At 45.3% G+C, this 20,533-nt stretch overlaps 1 long non-coding RNA gene across 3 annotated transcripts; it reads left to right on the top strand.

Moving 5' to 3' along the window:
• Positions 1 to 15,820: 15,820 nt before the first annotated feature.
• On the top strand, positions 15,821 to 20,268 carry LOC144983604 (uncharacterized). 3 transcript variants are annotated; one of them, XR_013647332.1, is made up of 6 exons: positions 15,821 to 15,973; positions 16,971 to 17,053; positions 17,778 to 17,889; positions 19,435 to 19,462; positions 19,599 to 19,698; positions 20,131 to 20,268. It is a non-coding gene; the product is annotated as an uncharacterized LOC144983604 (long non-coding RNA). The 3 variants fall into 3 exon arrangements; XR_013647331.1 differs by having other exon boundaries at positions 19,579 to 19,698; XR_013647330.1 differs by lacking the exon at positions 20,131 to 20,268 and having other exon boundaries at positions 15,822 to 15,973; positions 19,435 to 19,649.
• Positions 20,269 to 20,533: the final 265 nt, after the last annotated feature.

Genomic DNA, 20,533 nt, shown 5'->3' with positions numbered 1-20,533 from the left:
AACAACCCCCAACACCAAGATCATCCAGAAGAAGAAAATGTGAATGTATAATCAGTGTGTAAATAAGATGAGGTGTGTTTTCGGCGGCATTCCATTTTCACTTCATTTCATTTCATTTTCCAGTATGACTGCTATGTGTTTACCCGGTACCATTGACCGTTGGGCCGCTCCCTTCGAGAACCACTCTACGAAGGGAACATGCTATCTAGTGGATCTGCTATGTGTTTACCCGGCACCATTGACCGTTTGGCCGCTCCCCTTCACCAGGGGAACATACTATCTGAAGAGAGAGTGAAGAATGAAGGGGAGCCAACAAGATTACACAACCTGATTCAATTTTAACACCAATGCAGTTAATCCTTCTCATTCGCGGTTTCCACCTGACTTAACATATTCATCATTCAACCAGACTTATTTTTTCTTTAAACCGCTAATATTTCATCAGAATTTAATCTAACATATCTCTGGGAAGAGGACCACCTTCCCATTGCTTTTAGCGGAGATGATGGCACATGAAGAGCAGCAGTTGTAGCGGCGCCTATTCTCAGGGAGTGCAGGGTGTAAAGGTCTGACGGAAGACCGCAGGACAAGCAGACGTCTTTGCAGCACCAGATCAAGGAATGCAGGGGTGACATCATTCGCCGGAAACGGAGAGCAGACAGGGAAGTAGGGGTTCGTAGGCTCAGGATGCAATGCATAGATAAAGACAAAGCATAATTAGTCTCGGCAAAGAATATAGAAATAACCCAGAAACCGCTTAGTTTTAAATTCTTGATATAAATGGAATAACAGTGCTTTTAAAAAACAGTTCTGAGAAGTGAAATTTAGTAGGTAATTAAGTAAAAGTCCCTTTATGGATTCATCGCACCATAAAACCGCCAGAATCACAAATTCCAGCAAAGAATTGATAGAGAAATATAGAACCTGCAAGAAATCTTAACACCAATTTAATGTACACTAATGTAAGAGAAGTAACCTTTGACAATTCCAGAGGGACGCACCTTCAGAAGGTCCTCGAGGAGCAGGCGATGGAAGGGTAACCAAGGACCAAGAATATTTGTAGATGAGGAAGGTCAACATCCCACGTAGCAATGGATCGCAGCTCGGCCGGTTATGACATCAGTGGTACTCAAATAGATGGACAACGAAGCACAGACTATTGAAGTTTTAATTAGCCAAGGGCGTCTGGATACTGCAAAAAAAAAAAAACAAAAAAAAAAAAGAAGAGCTTCCGATCCACGAGGGATCGTAAGTTTAAGTATTTTAGCTAGACTGAACCTTAGCATTTAGAGGCGGACAAATAACAAGCCTCTAAAGGAGATGCCTCTAGCTGAGTGTCATCTGCTTAAACAGGGCAGATAGAAGACTAATGGACACAAGATTTAACTCTTGAACTAAGCTTGAGAGAGTGTAAGTGATAATTCCTCCGGTCAGGGTTAAAATTGCTCATGGTGTTATTAAACACTACCCAGTCAACCGATGACACATAAGATTATCATTTCACATAGAAACAGCCTCAATATAATCTCCATGGCTGAATTCTCTCATAAATTGTACTATGCAAAAAATAAATAAATAAAATCTCATCTAACCACACGATCCCTTACGAACCATTAGAGCTGTGAATTCAGGCAGCCAGACAAACACAAACCACTCTTCATAAATCTTTCCCCCCAAAACCAGAAGGCGCAGCCTCAGAACAACAAGTGGGGGAGCCTGAAGACACGACAGTCATTACCATAACAAAACCACTCCAAGCATAGAGAGGGAAAGATCAAACGCAAAACACGAAAATCCAGAACTGGAACATGTGGCCCAGGATCGAGCTACCCAGAACAAGAACACAAGATGAACAGATTACCGTGGGACCAAAGCCAAAGCAAATTTCAGGTGGCCCAATCATTGACAAATCATATTCAACCAAAGTGTCATGATCTCGTGAGACTTAGCAGACCCAAATGCTGAAAACCCGGAGAAAAACTCAAAGAATCGTCTGGTAAGTATGAGGGATTTAATTCACAGCCAGTGAATGAGCAGACTTGAGGTAAGAAGGATCTTGATGCGTAGGCTGGAGGGTATTGAGGCAGAAACCAGTGAGCTTGGATGAAGCTGGATCCCAAGAACAGACGAGGAGCATGAACAGCAGACTGCGACCAGAGGAGCACCCGTGGAGGTTTTTTCCTGTGGGTGAGCAGCACAGAAGCAATTAGCGAGGCGAAGGCAGACAAGAGCAAGAACATGAGTCGACCAGACTAAGCACCGTAGAGGAACAACGAACTGGCGTCGAATGATGATCCGAGGGCTCCTTAAGAATGCTGCAGGTTGATGAGGTGAGTGGAACCAGCTGGTCGCGATCAGGGCAGAGAGGGGAGGGGGAAGGTAGCTGACAGAACCCCCCCCTCAACGACCGCCTCCAGGCGGTCCAGGACGCCGGTCCGGGTGGGCACGGAAGAAATCATCGATGAGGGTATGGTCCAAGATGAGGGAGCGGGAGATCCAGGAACGTTCCTCTGGACCATAACCCTCCCAGTCCACAAGAACTGCAATCCACGACCGCGGCGCCGGACGTCCAAAATCCGACTGACGGTAAAGGCAGGCGCGCCGTCAATGACCCGGGCGGGTGGTGGGGAAGCGGACGGCGGGCACAAGGGGCTCTCATTAACAGGCTTAATTTGTGAAATGTGAAAGGATGGATGAACCTTGAGAGCAGCAGGCAGCCGCAGGCGGACACAGGAGGGATTGATAACACGGTCAATGACGTAAGGGCCAATAAAACGAGGAGCTAACTTACGGGAAGATGCCTGGATGGGAATGTTCCTGGATGAAAGCCAAACCTTTTGGCCGGGTTGATAGTCGGGCCCCACCACCCTGTGACGATTAGCGATCTGACAGTTGCTCTCCTTGGTGCGGAGGAGAGCCGCCCTGGCTTGGTGCCAAACCTCTTGGCACCGTTGGAGATGGAGTTGAACCGAGGGCACTGCCAGATCGAGCTCCTGAGAAGGAAACAGAGGTGGTGAGTACCCTAACGAGGCCTCAAAAGGAGACATTCCCGTGGCCGTGGAGTGGTGAGTGTTGTGGGCATACTCTACCCACACCAGGAATTTGGACCAGTCGGAGTTATTCTGTGCTGCCAGACACCTGAGTGCTGCCTCCAACTCCTGATTAGCCCTTTCCGCCTGTCCGTTCGACTGAGGATGATACCCTGAAGAGAGACTGACTGTGGCTCCGAGGGTGGAGCAAAAGGTTTTCCAAACTTGGTAAATAAACTGTGGTCCACGGTCAGACACAATGTCGCAGGGAATCCCATGATAACGGAACACCTGATTAACCAGGATCTCAGCCGTTTCTGTGGCAGAGGGGAGCTGAGAAAGGGGGATGAAGTGGGCTGCCTTGGAAAAACGGTCGATTATGGTGAGTATAACTGTGTTACCCTGGGAAGGAGGCAGTCCAGTCACAAAGTCCAAGGCAATGTGGGACCAGGGACGACTGGGCGTAGGCAGTGGCAATAGATGTCCAGAGGGCGGAGAATTGGAAGTTTTAGAGCGAGCACAGGTGGAACAGGCTGCAACATATTCTCGAACGTCCCTCTCCAAGGTGGGCCAGAAAAAACGTCTTTTGATGAGGTTAATGGTTCTATGGACTCCTCCGTGACAGGCAATCCGGGAAGTATGCCCCCAGGTGATTACGTCGGACCTAAGGGAGTCAGGTACAAATAAAGTTCCAGGTGGACATGGTGCATGATCTTGAACCTCACCTTGGGCCTGCTGGACCTTGGATTCTATGTCCCAGGTAAGACTGCCAACAAAGCAGGAGGTGGGCATAATGGTCGACTCGGAGGTGGTTTCAGCGGTGTTAAACATTCTTGAGAGAGCATCAGGTTTGGCGTTGCGGCTCCCTGGGCGGTAAGTGATTTGAAAATTAAAGCGATCAAAAAACAGACACCAACGAGCCTGGCGAGAGTTCAACCGTTTGGCAGAGCGTAGATAGGTGAGATTTTTGTGGTCTGTCCAAACAATGAACGGTTGTTCTGCCCCCTCCAGCCAGTGGCACCATTCCTCCAGCGCAAGTTTGATGGCTAATAATTCGCGGTTACCAACATCATAGTTCTTTTCCGCGGGGTTGAGTTTGCGTGAATAGAAGGCGCATGGTTTTAGTTTTCCGGAACCATCTTCACGTTGGGAAAGGACAGCTCCAACACCACAATCAGAGGCGTCAACCTTGACGATAAATTGTTTCTTGACATCTGGTTGAATAAGTATGGTAGCGGTGACAAAGAGTTTTTTAAGTTTGGAGAAGGCCATGTCAGCAGCTGGTGTCCAAACGTAAGGTCTATTGACAGAGGTGAGTTGAGTCAGGGGTGCCGCTACGCTGCTGAAATTGCGAATAAATCGCCTATAAAAATTGGCGAAGCCCAGAAATTGTTGTAATTTTTTGCGTGTCTCTGGAACCTGCCAGTTGGTAACAGCTTCAATCTTGGCTGGGTCAGGTCTGATGTTGCCGGGCTCAATGATGTAACCCAAAAAAGGAACGGTGGAAACATGAAACTCACACTTTTCAGTTTTAACAAATAATTGGTTTTCTAACAACCTTTCCAGGACGAGACGGACATGATGTTCATGTTGAGACAGATTAGGAGAATAAATGAGAATGTCATCTAAATAGACGAACACAAATCTGTTAAGGAAGTCACGGAGCACATCATTAACAAGCCTTTGAAATACAGCAGGAGCGTTAGTGAGGCCGAACGGCATGACTAGATATTCATAGTGCCCCCAGGGAGTATTGAATGCTGTTTTCCATTCGTCGCCTTCACGGATACGAACCAGATGGTAGGCGTTACGCAAATCCAACTTGGTGAAAATGCGTGCTTCTTGAACAGAATCAAAAACAGAGTCGATAAGAGGGAGCGAATATTTGTCTTTTATCGTAATGTGGTTTAACTCACGATAATCAATACAGGGTCGAAGTGTTTTGTCCTTTTTTTCAACAAAAAAAAACCCTGCGCCAACTGGAGAGGACGACGGGCGGATGTGACCTAATGAGAGGACTTCTTGAATGTAATTTTCCATGGAACTTTTTTCAGGGCCTGAGAGATTAAATAATCTCCCCTTGGGAAGTGGCGCGCCGTTAAGTAGTTCGATAGCGCAGTCATAGGGTCTATGGGGCGGCAAAGCACTGGCCTTGGCTTTACAAAACACCGAACTAAGGTCATGGTAGCACGAAGGTACTTTAGACAGGTCTATGCTGGAGTTAGAATCAGACACCGAGGTATTGGTAGGTGGAATGGCAGAATGGAGGCAATTAGCCATACAAAAGGTACTCCAGTTGGAAATACGAGGAGTGGTCCAGTCAATATGTGGATTGTGAGTTTGAAGCCAGGAGAACCCCAGAATAATGGGGGTCTGGGGGCACTGGGTAACGAAGAATCTATGATATTCCCTATGATTTCCAGAGGTGAGAATGAGAATAGATTTAGTACGTTTAGTGATCCTAGAAAGCTGTTGACCACCCAAGCCGGCGGCATTGATAGGAGAATCGAGAGGCTCGGTGGGTAACATTAGCTCAGTAATAAGTTGCTGATCGATGAGACTATGTTCAGCCCCTGAATCGATGAGGGCTTTGTATTCATACACGCGGGTCTGATGGGAGATTTTGACAGGAACGTACAAAAATGTTTTTTCTTTGGAATTATTCCCCCGTGGCCTGTCATCTAACGGGGGGCTCTGGAGTTTAAACGAAGGTCACACTGAGAAACTAAGTGTCCGGAGTTACCACAATAAAAACATAACCCCTCATTCCTTCGTTTCTGTCTCTCCTCTGCTGTGAGTTTAGAATGACCCACTTGCATGGGTTCCTCCGTGGTGGGTCCAACAGATTCATGACTAGTTTGGGAAAAAACATTCATTGAGGCGTTACGAGAAGTGTTGGTAGTTTGCTTACGGTAACGCTCAGATTGACGTTCACGTAGCCGGACGTCCGAGCGGAGCGCTGCGGAGACGAGTTCTTCAAACGAGTTAGCTTCCGGTTGTGAACATAGATGATCCTTGATATTTTCATTTAATGATTGATAGAATATTCCCTTGAGAGCGGGATCAAGCCAGCCAGCCTCGACCGCCAAAATACGAAAGTCTATTACGTGGTCACTCACCGAACGGTCGCGTTGTTTGAGACTCAACAACCGTCGGATGGCTTCTTCCTGTTTGTGCGGCTGGTCAAACACTAGGCGAAATTCACCAATGAAGCGGTCAAACGGGAGATGAGTAATGGGATCAGACGCTAGAAAAGCTTGGGCCCACTGTAATGCTTTGTTCCGGAGAGAGTTAACGATTAATGAAATTTTACTGTGGTTAGTTTGGTAGTACCTGGGTGCTTGTTGAAAAATGAGCTGACATTGGAGCAGAAATCCCCCGCAGGCTTTAACATCTCCGTCAAAAGGTTCAGGCTGTAGGCGGAAGTTTTCCGGTATTGCGCCGGAAGTAGTCAGACTGTTGCCGGAAGCGGTGAATTGAGCAGAAACAGTGGGGTTAGCAGTTTGTCCAGTTAATTCCATGAGTGTTTGTGTGATACCGTCAAGGCGGCGAAACAGGTCTTGTTGCGCTGAAGACATCTGGGTGAGCGCGTCGGCTTGGCGGCTTAGGAGGTTTCCTTGCTGGGATATGGCGTGGCGGAGTCCTTCCGGGTCAGCTGGGTCGGGTGTTTGGCCAGTTCGTTCTGTCATGATCTCGTGAGACTTAGCAGACCCAAATGCTGAAAACCCGGAAGAAAACTCAAAGAATCGTCTGGTAAGTATGAGGGATTTAATTCACAGCCAGTGAATGAGCAGACTTGAGGTAAGAAGGATCTTGATGCATGGGCGCGGCAGGCTGGAGGGTATTGAGGCAGAAACCAGTGAGCTTGGATGAAGCTGGATCCCAGGAACAGACGAGGAGCATGAACAGCAGACTGCGACCAGAGGAGCACCCGTGGAGGTTTTTTCCTGTGGGTGAGCAGCACAGAAGCAATTAGCGAGGCGAAGGCAGACAAGAGCAAGAACATGAGTCGACCAGACTAAGCACCGTAGAGGAACAACGAACTGGCGTCGAATGATGATCCGAGGGCTCCTTAAGAATGCTGCAGGTTGATGAGGTGAGTGGAACCAGCTGGTCGCGATCAGGGCAGAGAGGGGAGGGGGAAGGTAGCTGACAGAGGCACCGTGACACAAAGAATGAATAAACAATACACTGCACAAAGCTAGAGATGACATAATAGGGAGCGGCAAGCATCATTGAACCATCCGGATCCATAGAAGAAAAATAAATCCGGATTGGTGGAGGACCATACAGTATAGACAACGTGGAAACCCAGATAAATGTTTCCACAAAGATTCAAAAGACCAGGGATACAGAGGAAATTTGGCCACCGAGAAATCATCAATAACTCGCAAAATGAAAGGGACCCATCGCCTATAAATATCCATTGCAGGGCTTCTGATAATAAAGTTGATATTACTAAGACTGCCACGACAGCTGAAAGGTAAACCGACAAACACGTCGAGCGCCAACTGAATGCCAAGGGACACCACTGAGAGGCATAGAGGCAGAACAGTGAGACCATCAGTGATAATCAGTCATCCTCAGCCTTATATCGCGTTCGGAGGAAAATCGTGGAGACAGCATAGGCAGCTGAAGAAAATATATACTAATCCTGAAGGCGCATGGGGAACTAGGCCACTGATGCCCAGAAAGATGAACTGCGAGGCGCTAACAGGTCCAGATCAAGTCACATCAACCTGAACACTTCCTAGGGGCCACCCTCAGTGGCGGCTTTGAAAACGATGCCCCGGAAGAATCCATCACATAGCCCCCACAAAACTCCAAACTAAACCAGAGAGAATAACAAATTAACTGTCCAGCCGAGAAAACAAGGCCGCGATGAGACTGACACACTCACCAATGCAGCCAACGCAAGTCCCTGAGAACAGGGCAGGACCCACTGGGGTACACAGAGAAGGGAAAAACAGGCGGAGCAGAACCAGATGCAGAACGTGCAGGGGCAACGAACGAGGATCGCCGAGTGAATAAAATGAGCCATAGACGCTGTATAAGAGAGACCAATCATAGGAAAAATGTCCACAGAGCAGAGACGGGTCCAAGAGAGACTAATTCACATTCTGACTAACCAGCAGCTACAACAACGAAGAAAATAAACAGAAGAACCGCCATAATAATAAAGCCAGCATCAAATTAAAGATAATCAAGATTTACACTCAGCTCCCAACGAACAAAACAGCAACAGAAAAAATGCTAAAAGCTACAACAAATTCAGCCAGCATGAGAAACATGCCCAAACGAGGACTACCAGGCTTCACAACCACAAAAAATACCCCACAACCCCTGAAACAACAACCGAACGACGCAGAACCGCAGCAGAATAAGAATCAGAAGTGCATTATAAAGGACCATGAGACAAAACTACAATTCCCAGGGACCCTAGGGGCGTGACGTCACCGAAGTAAACAGGAAGCAAGGGCGAAGCTTTAGAAAAAGCAACACGGGAAAATAACCGCTTGCCGCTCACCGTAGAAATTCGGCTGACCACGGCAGACGAGAAGACCCGGACTGTTCCTGATCGGGGGCCACGGACACCGCGGAAGCACACCCCCTGCAGATGCACGCGACAGTTGCGAAATGAACGCGCTGTGCGCCGTCAGCCGCCTGCTGATCGCCGCAAAAGGAGAGCAGACGCGGCGAAACGAAAACCCACATCAGAAAAATGGGGATCATCCATCCAAAGGACGGGGGGAACACAGCAAGACGCCGAAAGAGAAGGAGACCTGCGGGCGCGGAGACCGGCAAAGAATGAGCGCTGAAGGTAAGAGAGAATGAACAATTGTACACCTGACTTAAAGCAGGTGGGTTAATTAACTGACCCGCCCTAGGGGAGTAACCTGTAATTCTGCCGACTGTCTGCCCGAAATGCGACGAGTCGCTATTTACATGCACATATGAAAATATAGTAAAAAAAGAACATAATTAAAAGATCAAATAAATTCCTAAAATTAAACTAAAAGCTAGATTAAAAAGGTCTAGATCAGGGGTGTCAAACTCATTTTGGTCCGGGGGCCACATTTAACCCGTCTGATCTCAAGTGGGCCGGACCATAACATAAAAGCAAAATAACAGCTTTGTTTAAGTTTTTTACTCAGTTGGAAAAAATGCCTCAATCAACATTATAGCCTAATCACTTGGGGCCGATGGATCTCAAATAAAAGGAGGGTGAAGTGGGCTTAGCGTGGTTGGGTGATGAATCCAGAGCGTGTAGTAACCGTTAGCAGGAGATGAATCTTGAGGGCGAAGACTTTGTGACTGGACCAGGTCGGCACTTTGGATGAGAGTTTTCTTCAGACAGATTTAGAGCTTGAATTAGTCAAGAGCAAAAGTTTACAAGAGCTGAGGATTAGTTCGACCAAGTATGCACCATAGAGGGCAACGACTGCACTGGGGGCATCTTAAAAACAGGAGCAGGTGATGAGGTAAATGCCGACAGCTGGGTCCAATCTGGAAATGAAGCAGAGAAGAGAGGGGGAGGAGAGGACACCTGGAGGCACCATGATAAATTGTGCTAATTTGATTCCCTTTTGAAAAATTGATAAACCTAATAAATTTTAGGAATTTTTAATTCCGTCACAATTAAAAAAAGAAAAAAGGAGAAATTGGGCATTCTTGGCGCACTGATCTATTACTGGAGAATTCTTGGGATGTATTAGGATAAAGAAGAATACAACTGTTAATGTCTTTATAAAACATTTTAGCAATAGATATAACATTTTCCCCAAAGCAAAACAACTTCAATGCATTATAGAGAAAGGGATTTTCCATAGAGTCAAAAGCTTTGTAAAAGTGTTAAAAAAGATGAGTGCATCAGAATCAATGTGTTCTGAGTAGTCTAATAAATCCAAAATGAACCTTATTTCATTGTTAATATGTCAGTTCTTCGTAAAACCAGATTGAGTCTCGTTAATAATTTTTTGTAAATTAGCTTTTAATTATTAGGCAAAAACAAAAGGCCAATATTTTGTTATCTATATTCAGGGGCGTTATTGGTCTCCAATTTTCTATCATAACAGGGTCTTCATTTGGTTTGGGTATTTAAGTAATTAAACCCTGTGTTTATTGTAGATCTAATTTCTCGATCTACAATGTACTCTTTGTACATCACCATAAGATGAGAATTGATAACATCCCAAAAGTGGAAATACAATTCTTTGGAAAGACCATCTTTTCCTGGAGATTTCCCCTTTTTTTTAAGGCACTTAGTGTCATGACTGGCTAGGCTAGACAGACCCAGATGCTGGAACCCGGAAAGATGACAGGAGGTGAGTTAAGGTAAGAAGTGGGTTTATTGCTTCAGCTGGTGATGTAGTCTTGGTACGGCAGGGAGGCGACGTGGCTGGAGGGAGTCCGTGGATCCGAGACCAGAAGCGGACAGGAGGAGCAGCTCGAGGAGCCTGACCGTGACGTGGGAGTAGCCGTAAGATCCAACAGCGCTCCACAGCAGGAGGTGAGTGTAGATGGAAGATTGCTTGGCACGTCCGCTGGACCGCTCACTCGTGGACTAGGGTTTTCCTGGAACAGGATAAGAGACGTGAGACGAGAGGTAGAGGGTGAACAGACGAGAATCACTAGAGGCTTGAACATGCACCATTATAGGCAACGAACTCGCGTTGAGTACTGGTCCTGGAGCTCCTTAAGAAGAGGCCCCCAAGGCGGAGCAGAACGCCTTCCAAACTTGGGAGATGAATTGTGGGCCACGGTCAGATACAATGTCCGAGGGGATGCCATGATGCCTGAATACCTGAGTGACCAGGACTTGGGCCGTCTCAGTGGCTGAGGGTAACTGAGCTAGTGGGATAAAGTGAGCCATCTTGGTGAAACGATCTATGACGGTGAGTATTACAGTGTTACCCTGAGATAGGGGTAGTCCGGTGATGAAATCCAAAGCTATATGTGACCAGGGAGGGCTGGGAGTGGGTAGTGGATGAAGGAGTCCAGCGGGTGGAGAGTTTGCCGATTTGGAACGGGCGCAGGTGGAACAGGCGGCCACAAATTCCCGAACATCCTTCTCCATAGCTGGCCAGAAGAACCGGCGTTTGATTAAGTTCAACGTACGTTGGACCCCTCCATGACAAGATATCTTTGAAGCATGTCCCCAGGATAGCACTTCAGACCTGAGAGAGTTGGGGACAAACAGGGTTCCGTTAGGGCAAGAGGCGTGACCGGGTTCCTCACCTTGAGCCTGGATGACACGGTTCTCGATATCCCAGGTAAGGGCTCCCACGATGCAGGAGGGGGGAATGATATTGGCAGTGGTAGGATCCGAGGAAGAGAATTTGCGAGACAGGGCATCGGGTTTGAAATTTCGGCTGCCTGGTCTATAAGTTATTGTGAAGCGGAAACGGTCAAAAAACAAACACCACCTTGCCTGCCTGGAGTTCAGTCTTTTGGCCGTCCTCAAGTATGCCAAGTTTTTATGGTCGGTCCAAACCACGAAAGGGTGTTCCGCTCCCTCCAGCCAGTGCCTCCACTCCTCAAGGGCCAGCTTGATGGCCAGTAGTTCCCGGTTCCCCACGTCGTAGTTTTGCTCTGCGGGTGACAGCTTTCTAGAGAAAAAGGCGCATGGCTTGAGCTTACCGGATTGTTGTTCTTTCTGGGAGAGTACCGCCCCGACTCCCGAATCCGAGGCATCCACTTCAACCACAAACTGTCGGGAGGGGTCTGGTTGAATCAAAATGGGAGCGGAGACGAACAGACCCTTAAGCCGGTCAAAAGCTTCTTGAGCCTCTGGGGTCCAGGAGAAATTCTGGGATGTGGACGTAAGACGTGTTAGAGGTGCGGCGATGCTGCTGTAGTTCCTGATGAACCGCCGATAGAAGTTTGCAAAACCTAGGAACTGCTGGAGCTTCTTACGGTTGCTAGGGGGCTCCCAATTGGCAACGGCCTCAATTTTAGCAGGATCGGGTCGAATGTGGCCTGGCTCGATAACGTAACCCAAGAACTGAATATGATCCACGTGAAATTCGCATTTTTCCAGTTTGACAAATAGCTGATTTTCCAGGAGACGGGTGAGTACTTGGCGGACGTGTAGTTCATGTTTGGTCAGGTTCTCAGAATAAATCAGTATATCGTCAAGATAGACGAAAACAAAACGGTTCAGGAAGTCCCGAAGGACGTCATTTACCAGTCTCTGGAAAACGGCGGGGGCGTTGGTCAGCCCAAATGGCATGACCAGATATTCGTAATGTCCGAGCGGTGTATGGAACGCCGTCTTCCACTCGTCCCCTTCCTTCATCCTGATCAGGTGGTACGCGTTTCGGAGATCCAGTTTAGTGAAGATGTGGGCCTCCTGCACGGAGTCAAAGACAGTGGATATTAAAGGTAGAGCGTATTTATCCTTGATCGTGATTTGGTTTAATTCTCTGTAGTCGATGCAGGGGCGCAGGGTCTTGTCCTTCTTTTCCACGAAGAAAAACCCTGCGCCGACAGGTGATGAAGAGGGTCGTATGTGTCCTAGGGATAGCGCCTCCTGAATGTAACTTTCCATAGCGAGTCTTTCAGGTCTGGAGAGATTGAACAGCCTACCCTTGGGGAGGGTAGAACTAGGTTGTAAATTGATTTCACAGTCGAACGGACGGTGAGGTGGCAAAGCACAGGCCTTGGTTTTGCTGAAGACTTCATGAAGGTCACGGTAACAGGCAGGGATCTTGTCCAGATTTAAGTTAGATGAGGGTTCAGGAGACGGATGGGAAGTGGAGGGAATGGCAGAGGCAAGAAAGTTGGCCAGGCAGTAAGGGCTCCAATTGGTAATATGACCGAGACACCAGTTAAATTGAGGATTGTGGAGTTTTAGCCAGGAGTAACCCAGAATGATGGGGGTGTGTTTAGAGCGAGTGATGAAGAACTGAATGTTTTCACGATGATTTCCAGAGATAAGAATTTGGACGGGTTTAGTACGATGTGTAATGCGTGAAAGGGGTTGACCCCCTAAACCAGAAGCTTCAACGGGGGTTTCGAGAGGTTCAGTGGGAAGACGTAGGCTAGTGACGAGATCAAGATCTATGAGGCTCTGTTCAGCTCCAGAATCTATGAGAGCTCTAGTACTGTGAATGTCGGTTTTTGTGCAGATTTTGACAGGCAAATAGAGAAAGGTTGCCGAAGTCTGAGCTGAATAGTATTTTCCCCGTGGCCTGTCACTCAACGGGGTGTCTGTGGAATTTAAACGTCGTTTACATTGAGAGACTAAATGGCCCTGGGCACCGCTATAAAAACATGAACCCTCCATGCGACGCCTCTGACGTTCTTCTGCCGATAATTTAGAATGTCCCACCTGCATGGGTTCCTCCGTAGGTTTGGGAACGGGAACCGGATCAAGTTTTGCCTGTAACTGAGCGGGAATGACTGGTAACGGGTGATTATTAATGGTTTTAGACTGGTTGACTTGGCGCTCGTGGTGTCTTTCCCGGAGACGGATGTCGGATCTAAGGGCCGCTGAGACCAAGTCTTCAAATGTGTTAGCCTCCGGCTGTGTGCATAAATGATCCTTAATGGAATCATTCAGAGACTGATAAAAAAGGCCCTTCAAAGCTATGTCCGGCCAGCCGGTTTCTACAGCCAAAATGCGGAAATCGATCAAATGGTCGCTAACTGGTCGACCCCGCTGTTTTAAATTTATGAGACGCCTGGTAGCTTCTTCTTGTCGGCGTGGCTGATCGAAAATGAGCCGGAATTCATTAATGAAATGTTCATATTGGAGATGAGTTATAGGATTAGCAGAAATAAAGGCTTGAGCCCACTGGAGAGCTTTGTTGCGTAATGAATTGACGATGAGTGTGATTTTACTATGATCAGACTGATAGTACCTGGGGGCTTGAAGGAAAATGAGCTGGCATTGTAGAAGGAAGCCGCTGCAGGCCTCTACGTCACCGAAAAAGGGTTCCGGCTGCAGCCGGAAGTTTTCCGCTGGCTGGAACGATCCGGAAGCGGAAGTGGGAGCGGGGATGTTGACGGAAGTAGCCATGGATGATCCTGTAGCAAGGTTAGCAAATTGTCCAGTTTGCTCAGTGAGAGTTTGCGTGATACCTTGGATGCGGCAGATCAGGTCCTCTTGAACTGTAGTCATACGGGAAATGGTACCATAGAGGAGTTCTAGGAATGCTCCTTGCTGAGACGCAGATCTTCCGGGTCAGCTGGGTGGGGGTTTTGGGCGAGTTCGTTCTGTCAGGACTGGCTAGGCTAGACAGACCCAGATGCTGGAACCCGGAAAGATGACAGGAGGTGAGTTAAGGTAAGAAGTGGGTTTATTTCTTCAGCTGGTGATGTAGTCTTGGTACGGCAGGGAGGCGACGTGGCTGGAGGGAGTCCGTGGATCCGAGACTAGAAGCGGACAGGAGGAGCAGCTCGAGGAGCCTGACCGTGACGTGGGAGTAGCCGTAAGATCCAACAGCGCTCCACAGCAGGAGGTGAGTGTAGATGGAAGATTGCTTGGCACGTCCGCTGGACCGCTCACTCGTGGACTAGGGTTTTCCTGGAACAGGATAAGAGAGGTGAGACAAGAGGTAGAGGGTGAACAGACGAGAATCACTAGAGGCTTGAACATGCACCATTAGAGGCAACGAACTCGCGTTGAGTACTGGTCCTGGAGCTCCTTAAGAAGATCTGGCAGGCTGATGAGTAGAGTGGCGGCAGCTGCGGTGAATTAGGCCAAGCAGAGGGGAGGGGGGAGGAGTCTGACAGAGGCACCATGACACTTAGCAGCTAATCTTTAGATAAAGGTTTGTCACAATAGATTTGAAGGCTTCCGAAATACAAGGGATGCGTTGTTTTAGATTACCTAAAAAGTTTTGTATGTATTCATCATCAAATTTGGATAAACACAATTCTTCATCAGGGCTCCAGACTAACTTTTTTCACTAGGAGCACTGTGGCCCCTAACTGAAAAATTTAGGGGCACAACCAGAAAATTTAGGGGCGCATACCGTAAATCAACATGCTAACCAAATCTACTAATTTCCACTGTATTATGAATAAATACCTTAATAATAGATGCAAAAATTACAATGTGCTGTTTCAAATTCAGTGTCACATTTTAATCTGCACTTTTGAAGATGCAACAAGGTAAACTGACAGGCGAAGGTAAACTGTAAAAGAACGGGCGATGTTCACTGGATATCAGAACAATCGATACAGATACCTGAGAGAGGCTCAAAAACTGATGGAAATTTATCTTGGTGACACCAAAAAAGTGCAGCCAAGACGCACAATAAGTGTGTTTGAGATCACCAAGGTGGACGCAACGCTGTTAAGATATGGAGTTAATTCAGTCTCAATAATCAGAAATGCACACAACCGGTTTTACAAATGCACACGCTCCGATTCACAAATGTCATTTTATGCAAACGTGAAAAATAAATTCGGAAATACACACCCTGTGTTTCACAAACACACAGATTGTGTTTCACACATGCACACTAAATGTTTTACAAATGCACAATAAGTGTTTCTCACAAATGTGCACACTGTTTTTCACAAAAACATTTTAGAAATTCATAATAAATGTATCAGAAATGCACAGTAAGTGCTTCACAAACATGATTTTTAGGTACACATGTGATGTGAACTCACAGATCATTCGAATTGCAGACTGTGCATTCAAAATCCCGTTCTCGTTTGTGAATCTCCCCGTGTGTGTGAGAGATTTTTCTACGGTGAATATTGAGACTCATCTGACGGAGCGGGTCGACTAATCTCACCATTGGCTAGTGAATCTGTCAATCAAACTCATCGGCAAAGCAGGCGGGTTCGCTTTTAACCAATCGTATGGCCCCTTACACTCCTCACTTTCAAAGTGACGAGGGAGGGAGCTGTTCAGCACAGCAGTTGAAAGGACGCGGGCGGCAAACATGGCGGAGAGGTCTTCTGAACGGGATCAGTCTCAGCCCGTAAGTAATGCATTTATTTTATCATTCCCTCGTTGTACGTCCTGTAATGTTATTGAATACTAAGTTGAAGCGATCTCCTTTGCCAAGTGACATGTGTGAATGCTTTATGAACACTGCAGCCGAGTCGTTTGCAGAGTACCCCCACCGCAAATTAGCTTAGCTTTGTTTTGCTTAGCCTGTGCAAGTTGTGTCTGCCTGTGAGTGTGAGTGAACTTCAAGCCGGTGTCGGTTCAAGCTAGCGTCTATAGCCAATGATCTGTAGGTTCTTAACATGATTCATAAGGAACTAAGGGGAAAAGCATGCCGGATTTACAGCAGCAAAGAAAGTTTAATAAAAAGTATTGATTTGGAGACGGCGATTTGTTTAAACACTGATATGCTATGCTAACTAGCTAGTTGTTCCGTGTGCTGCCTTTATGTAAACGCGATCTGGGTTAAAGTTAGACACAGCATTTTCACAACCCAGACTTTAAGACGGGGTGGATTGTGCAACAAAGTTAATTCATATGACATTCATGAAAACGGCATTTTTTAAATATAACAGACATGAATCCACTGTTGAATGAAAGAAGCCTCATTAAGTTTCTAACGTTAGAACCCGTATTCATTGTGATGACCAGCCCTGTGAGATTGTGTCAGAGTGACAGCCACTAAAATCCCCGTATCTTTACTTCCAATGACGTAATGACAAGAATCCCAAACATTATGTTTTTAGGCTGTTTTGTAGTCGATAAGTAGTCACAGAAAGGGTGGATGGGAGAAATCAGCTGTCAACAGTGATTTGAGTAGAAGTTACTGTAAGTATTACACACAGGCTTCCTATGATCAGTGTCTTGTCTCTGATTTTTTTTAAAGGTGTTCTTTACTACAAGCTCAAGTAATCATAGCAAGAGTGTTTTAAAAAAATCCCCTTTCATATATTTGAAAATTATGTAATTTAAGATCAGACAGCTAAATTATCGAATCCATGTTTGTTGTGTTTTTATTTATTCTCTAGGAATTACTGAAGCGTGACAGCGTGACAATCTTTTGTTCCTCGTGCCATCAGGCAATACAACTCTCTGGCAGGGCATCTTACAAGTAATTTCTTTTAATTTTACCCACTGATTTTCCAATTATTTACCTTTTTTTTATCAATCTTTTTATTTTGTGATATTTCTATTTGTAATGCGTGTGTGTTTATGTGTTTTTTTAAGATGGCCATTTAAAAAAGATTTCCTCAGGGATTATTAAATACCCTTCTATTCTATTCTATTTCATATTTTATCATCCTATTGTATTACTGTTTTACCTGTCAATTGGGAATTTAGCATTTTTGCCCCTGTAAATATCTGTCAGTTGAAAGTATTTGTACTTGTATTCCATGTATCCTGTACCTGAAGATAGCAGAGAACAACTGTGCAGACACCCACTTGGCCTTCTTCAGTGACACTGTGAACGTTTATGGCTTTCCTCTGAGGTATTCATGTTATTCATAAAGAAATCTTTTATTCACATATCAGGCAGTATAAGTACTTGGTTATTTGTACAAAAATAAAATTACTTTTTTTAGACTCCTCTCCATAAACAAAGGCAACTCTAAAACTTTCCCCTCATGAGTAACATTTTACCCCTCCTTAACAGTCTCTCTCACCTCAATTTTTCCCCCAGTGATACATGTAACCCACTCCTGCAATTTTTTTAACCTAGAAATTCTACTTATTGGCATCATACATAAGAACATTACATTTTAAACTGATGTGTACCGTATTGCCGATGCATTTGTAATTATGTGTTTGAGACATGATTTTCATGTTATTGTCAGGGTGAGAGGAGATCACGGAGGAGAAAATGTGGGCATAGCCGAGTTAATGCTCACAGTACGTACAACTGACACAAACGGCTTCATTGTGGGAAAAGTGTACACACAATCAACGGTAAGTTGAACCTAGTTTTAGAAGCTTAAATATATACACAGGGCTCCAGACTGCGTCCATTTGGTCGCATTTTGCGACCAAAATTTGAGAGTTGGCGACTGAATTTTACACCCAGTCGCACATGTGCTACCAGTAAATTTGCCTCCTCCACCCTCCGTATTTTTTATACATTAAACATGAAAGGGGCACGTCAATGATCAATGAAATGAGAGATGAAATCATCAATGAGACGCGAGCGCACACGCACGCAGACAGACACACACACTCGCGCGAATACTCATGAGACTGGAGCACACGCGAGCACACACTCGCGTTTCATTGAGTGATGCCTGAGGCGGCCAATGCGTGTGAGAAGAATAGGGAAAGTCACTGCAAGTGGCTAAAATATGTGGAGGGGCGGGGCCTAGAGATAATCGAGCACGCGTAAACATCCGTGGGAAGGAAACGGAGACAAATATCATCACAACCTGATATGTGCGTCTGAGCTATGAGCAAGCGAACTATTGATTCGTTCTTCCGACCTGCAGCTAGTGTACCAGTGCCAGAGTGTACAGCAGGGGTCTCAAACTCGCATGAAATCGAATCTGCAGCGAGACTGAAAGAGACCAGGAATTAGGAGTTGTCCTTAACATTCAATTTCGTTTTAATATGCCTCTCCCCCTAATTATGAGCTGTGATATTACATCTTTTATAATTATTTTAATGTTTTGTAATGGATGTAGCCTTTTTTTAATCAGTTGGTATTTTAAATTATTTTAATTGATCAGTGAACTACAAAAAACCCATCAGGACGCATGTCCCATAATGCATTGTTTTTTAGTCTGTAGGGCAGCTTTTAGTCAGTTCAATACTAAATTTCCAGCTGCGTTCGCTCTGATTGGTGTCTTGCTCTCACCCCTTTCTCGTGATATTTTTGTTTTGATTGACAGGTGATGTTGGAGCAAAAACAAAAATATACGTCACTCACCAGGTGATCTGTGCAGCGTTGCGTCCATCTGGGTGATCTCAAACACGCTTATTGTGCATCTTGGCTGCACTTATTTGGTGTCACCAACATGAATTTCCATCCTCTAATATTTACATACATTTAAGTATTGTTTGAAACTGTGAAATTACGAAAGGTTACTACGGTAATCACTTGTTACTAAAAACTTTTTTTTATTCTAAAAGTATGGTATTTTTTTTACTATTTTTACTTAGTTGTACTGTCGTGACAGCGATGGTGCTGTCAGTTTACCTTCTTGTTGCATCTTCAAAAGTGCAGAATAAAATATGACACTGAATTAGAAACAGCACATTGTAATTTCTGCATCTATTGTTAAAGTATTTATTTGTAATACAGTGGAAATTAGTAGATTTGGTTAGAATGTTGATTTACGGTATGCGCCCCTAAATGTTCTGGTTGTGCCCCTAAAATTTTCAGTTAGGGGCCACAGTGCTCCTAGTGAAAAAAGTTAGTCTGGAGCCCTGATACATAAAAGTGAATGATGTATTAAAAATAAATCTGACAATATAACATTTCTTTTTGCTTTTTTCCAAATACAGGATTGAGCTCCTCTGGTGTGATGTCTTCGTGAGTGTTACTGGTTTATATTACAACATCCTGCACTCTCCTGAGGACCAAGACTTGCTCAATATCAGTCACATCACGTATTCTGCTGCCATTACATTTTTCTACCACGCATTCAGGCCAGTTTGGATGTCTTTAGTGACGCGTGGGACAGCCATCCAATCAGGACGGAGCAAAGCATGACACCAAATCAGCTGTGGCAGTTGGGCTTGACCCAGAACCCTGTTTCTGATCCCCGGGTAAATGCTTTATTTAATCTCACTGTACTGGACAACTGATTTGTGTGCAGTTTGACTAAAGTGAAAAGTATCAAGAAGAGTATCATGAAATCATAATGACTACAGTGAATTTTCATCGAAAATGAATGAAAAGGATTATTGTTGTGTGGTGCAAACAATTTCCCTAAATTGTTTGTTTGTAGGAAGAATAGCACATCTGCATGTTCAAAATGCATCACAATGCATGGCCTTCTGAGCCATCAGATCTACTAATGTCACTACTTTGTTAAGGTTCACTTATTTGCAAATTATAAACAGTTATGGAGATATGAGGTCTGCCTGCAAGCAACAATATAAGTTATTATTAGTCGGTCACTGTTCCTACATAATCTAAAACACAAAAAAAACAGTGCTGTTCATAAACAGTATCTTTTTTTTTTTTTTTTTTGTCAGGGTATGCTGGTTCCAGAGATTGAATGGGAGGAGAGTGGATCCATGGCTGAACCTCATTCTGGGATCAATGTCCTGGTATGGGACAGTCCTCTTTTGGGTCCACAAATGTTGGAACTGCAAGACGACATCAATCCATTGTGGAATTCAGACCGTTTGGGAGTGGACCTACATCTTTACTGTCCAGTGTGTTTCGAACTTAATTTAGGCGACATAATTACATACAGAAGAAGAGAGACTGAGGGGAGTAAGACAGAGTTCAAATCAATACTGCTGTATTGTTCAAGGGACTTCATTGTATGTAAGGAAGTTATGAAAATTAGTTCCAGTTTAAATAAAATTCAAATCAGTAGAGATCCCACATTTGCTTAAATGTTGATGTTTTAATCTGTCCATGTTTTCACTG

Source organism: Oryzias latipes, chromosome 14, assembly GCF_053564925.1.
Source record: "Oryzias latipes strain Hd-rR chromosome 14, Olatipes_Hd-rR_3.1".
Classification (NCBI taxonomy): Eukaryota; Metazoa; Chordata; class Actinopteri; order Beloniformes; family Adrianichthyidae; genus Oryzias; species Oryzias latipes.
Note: the sequence above shows the minus strand (reverse complement) of the source record. Positions and strands in the feature narration are given on the sequence as shown.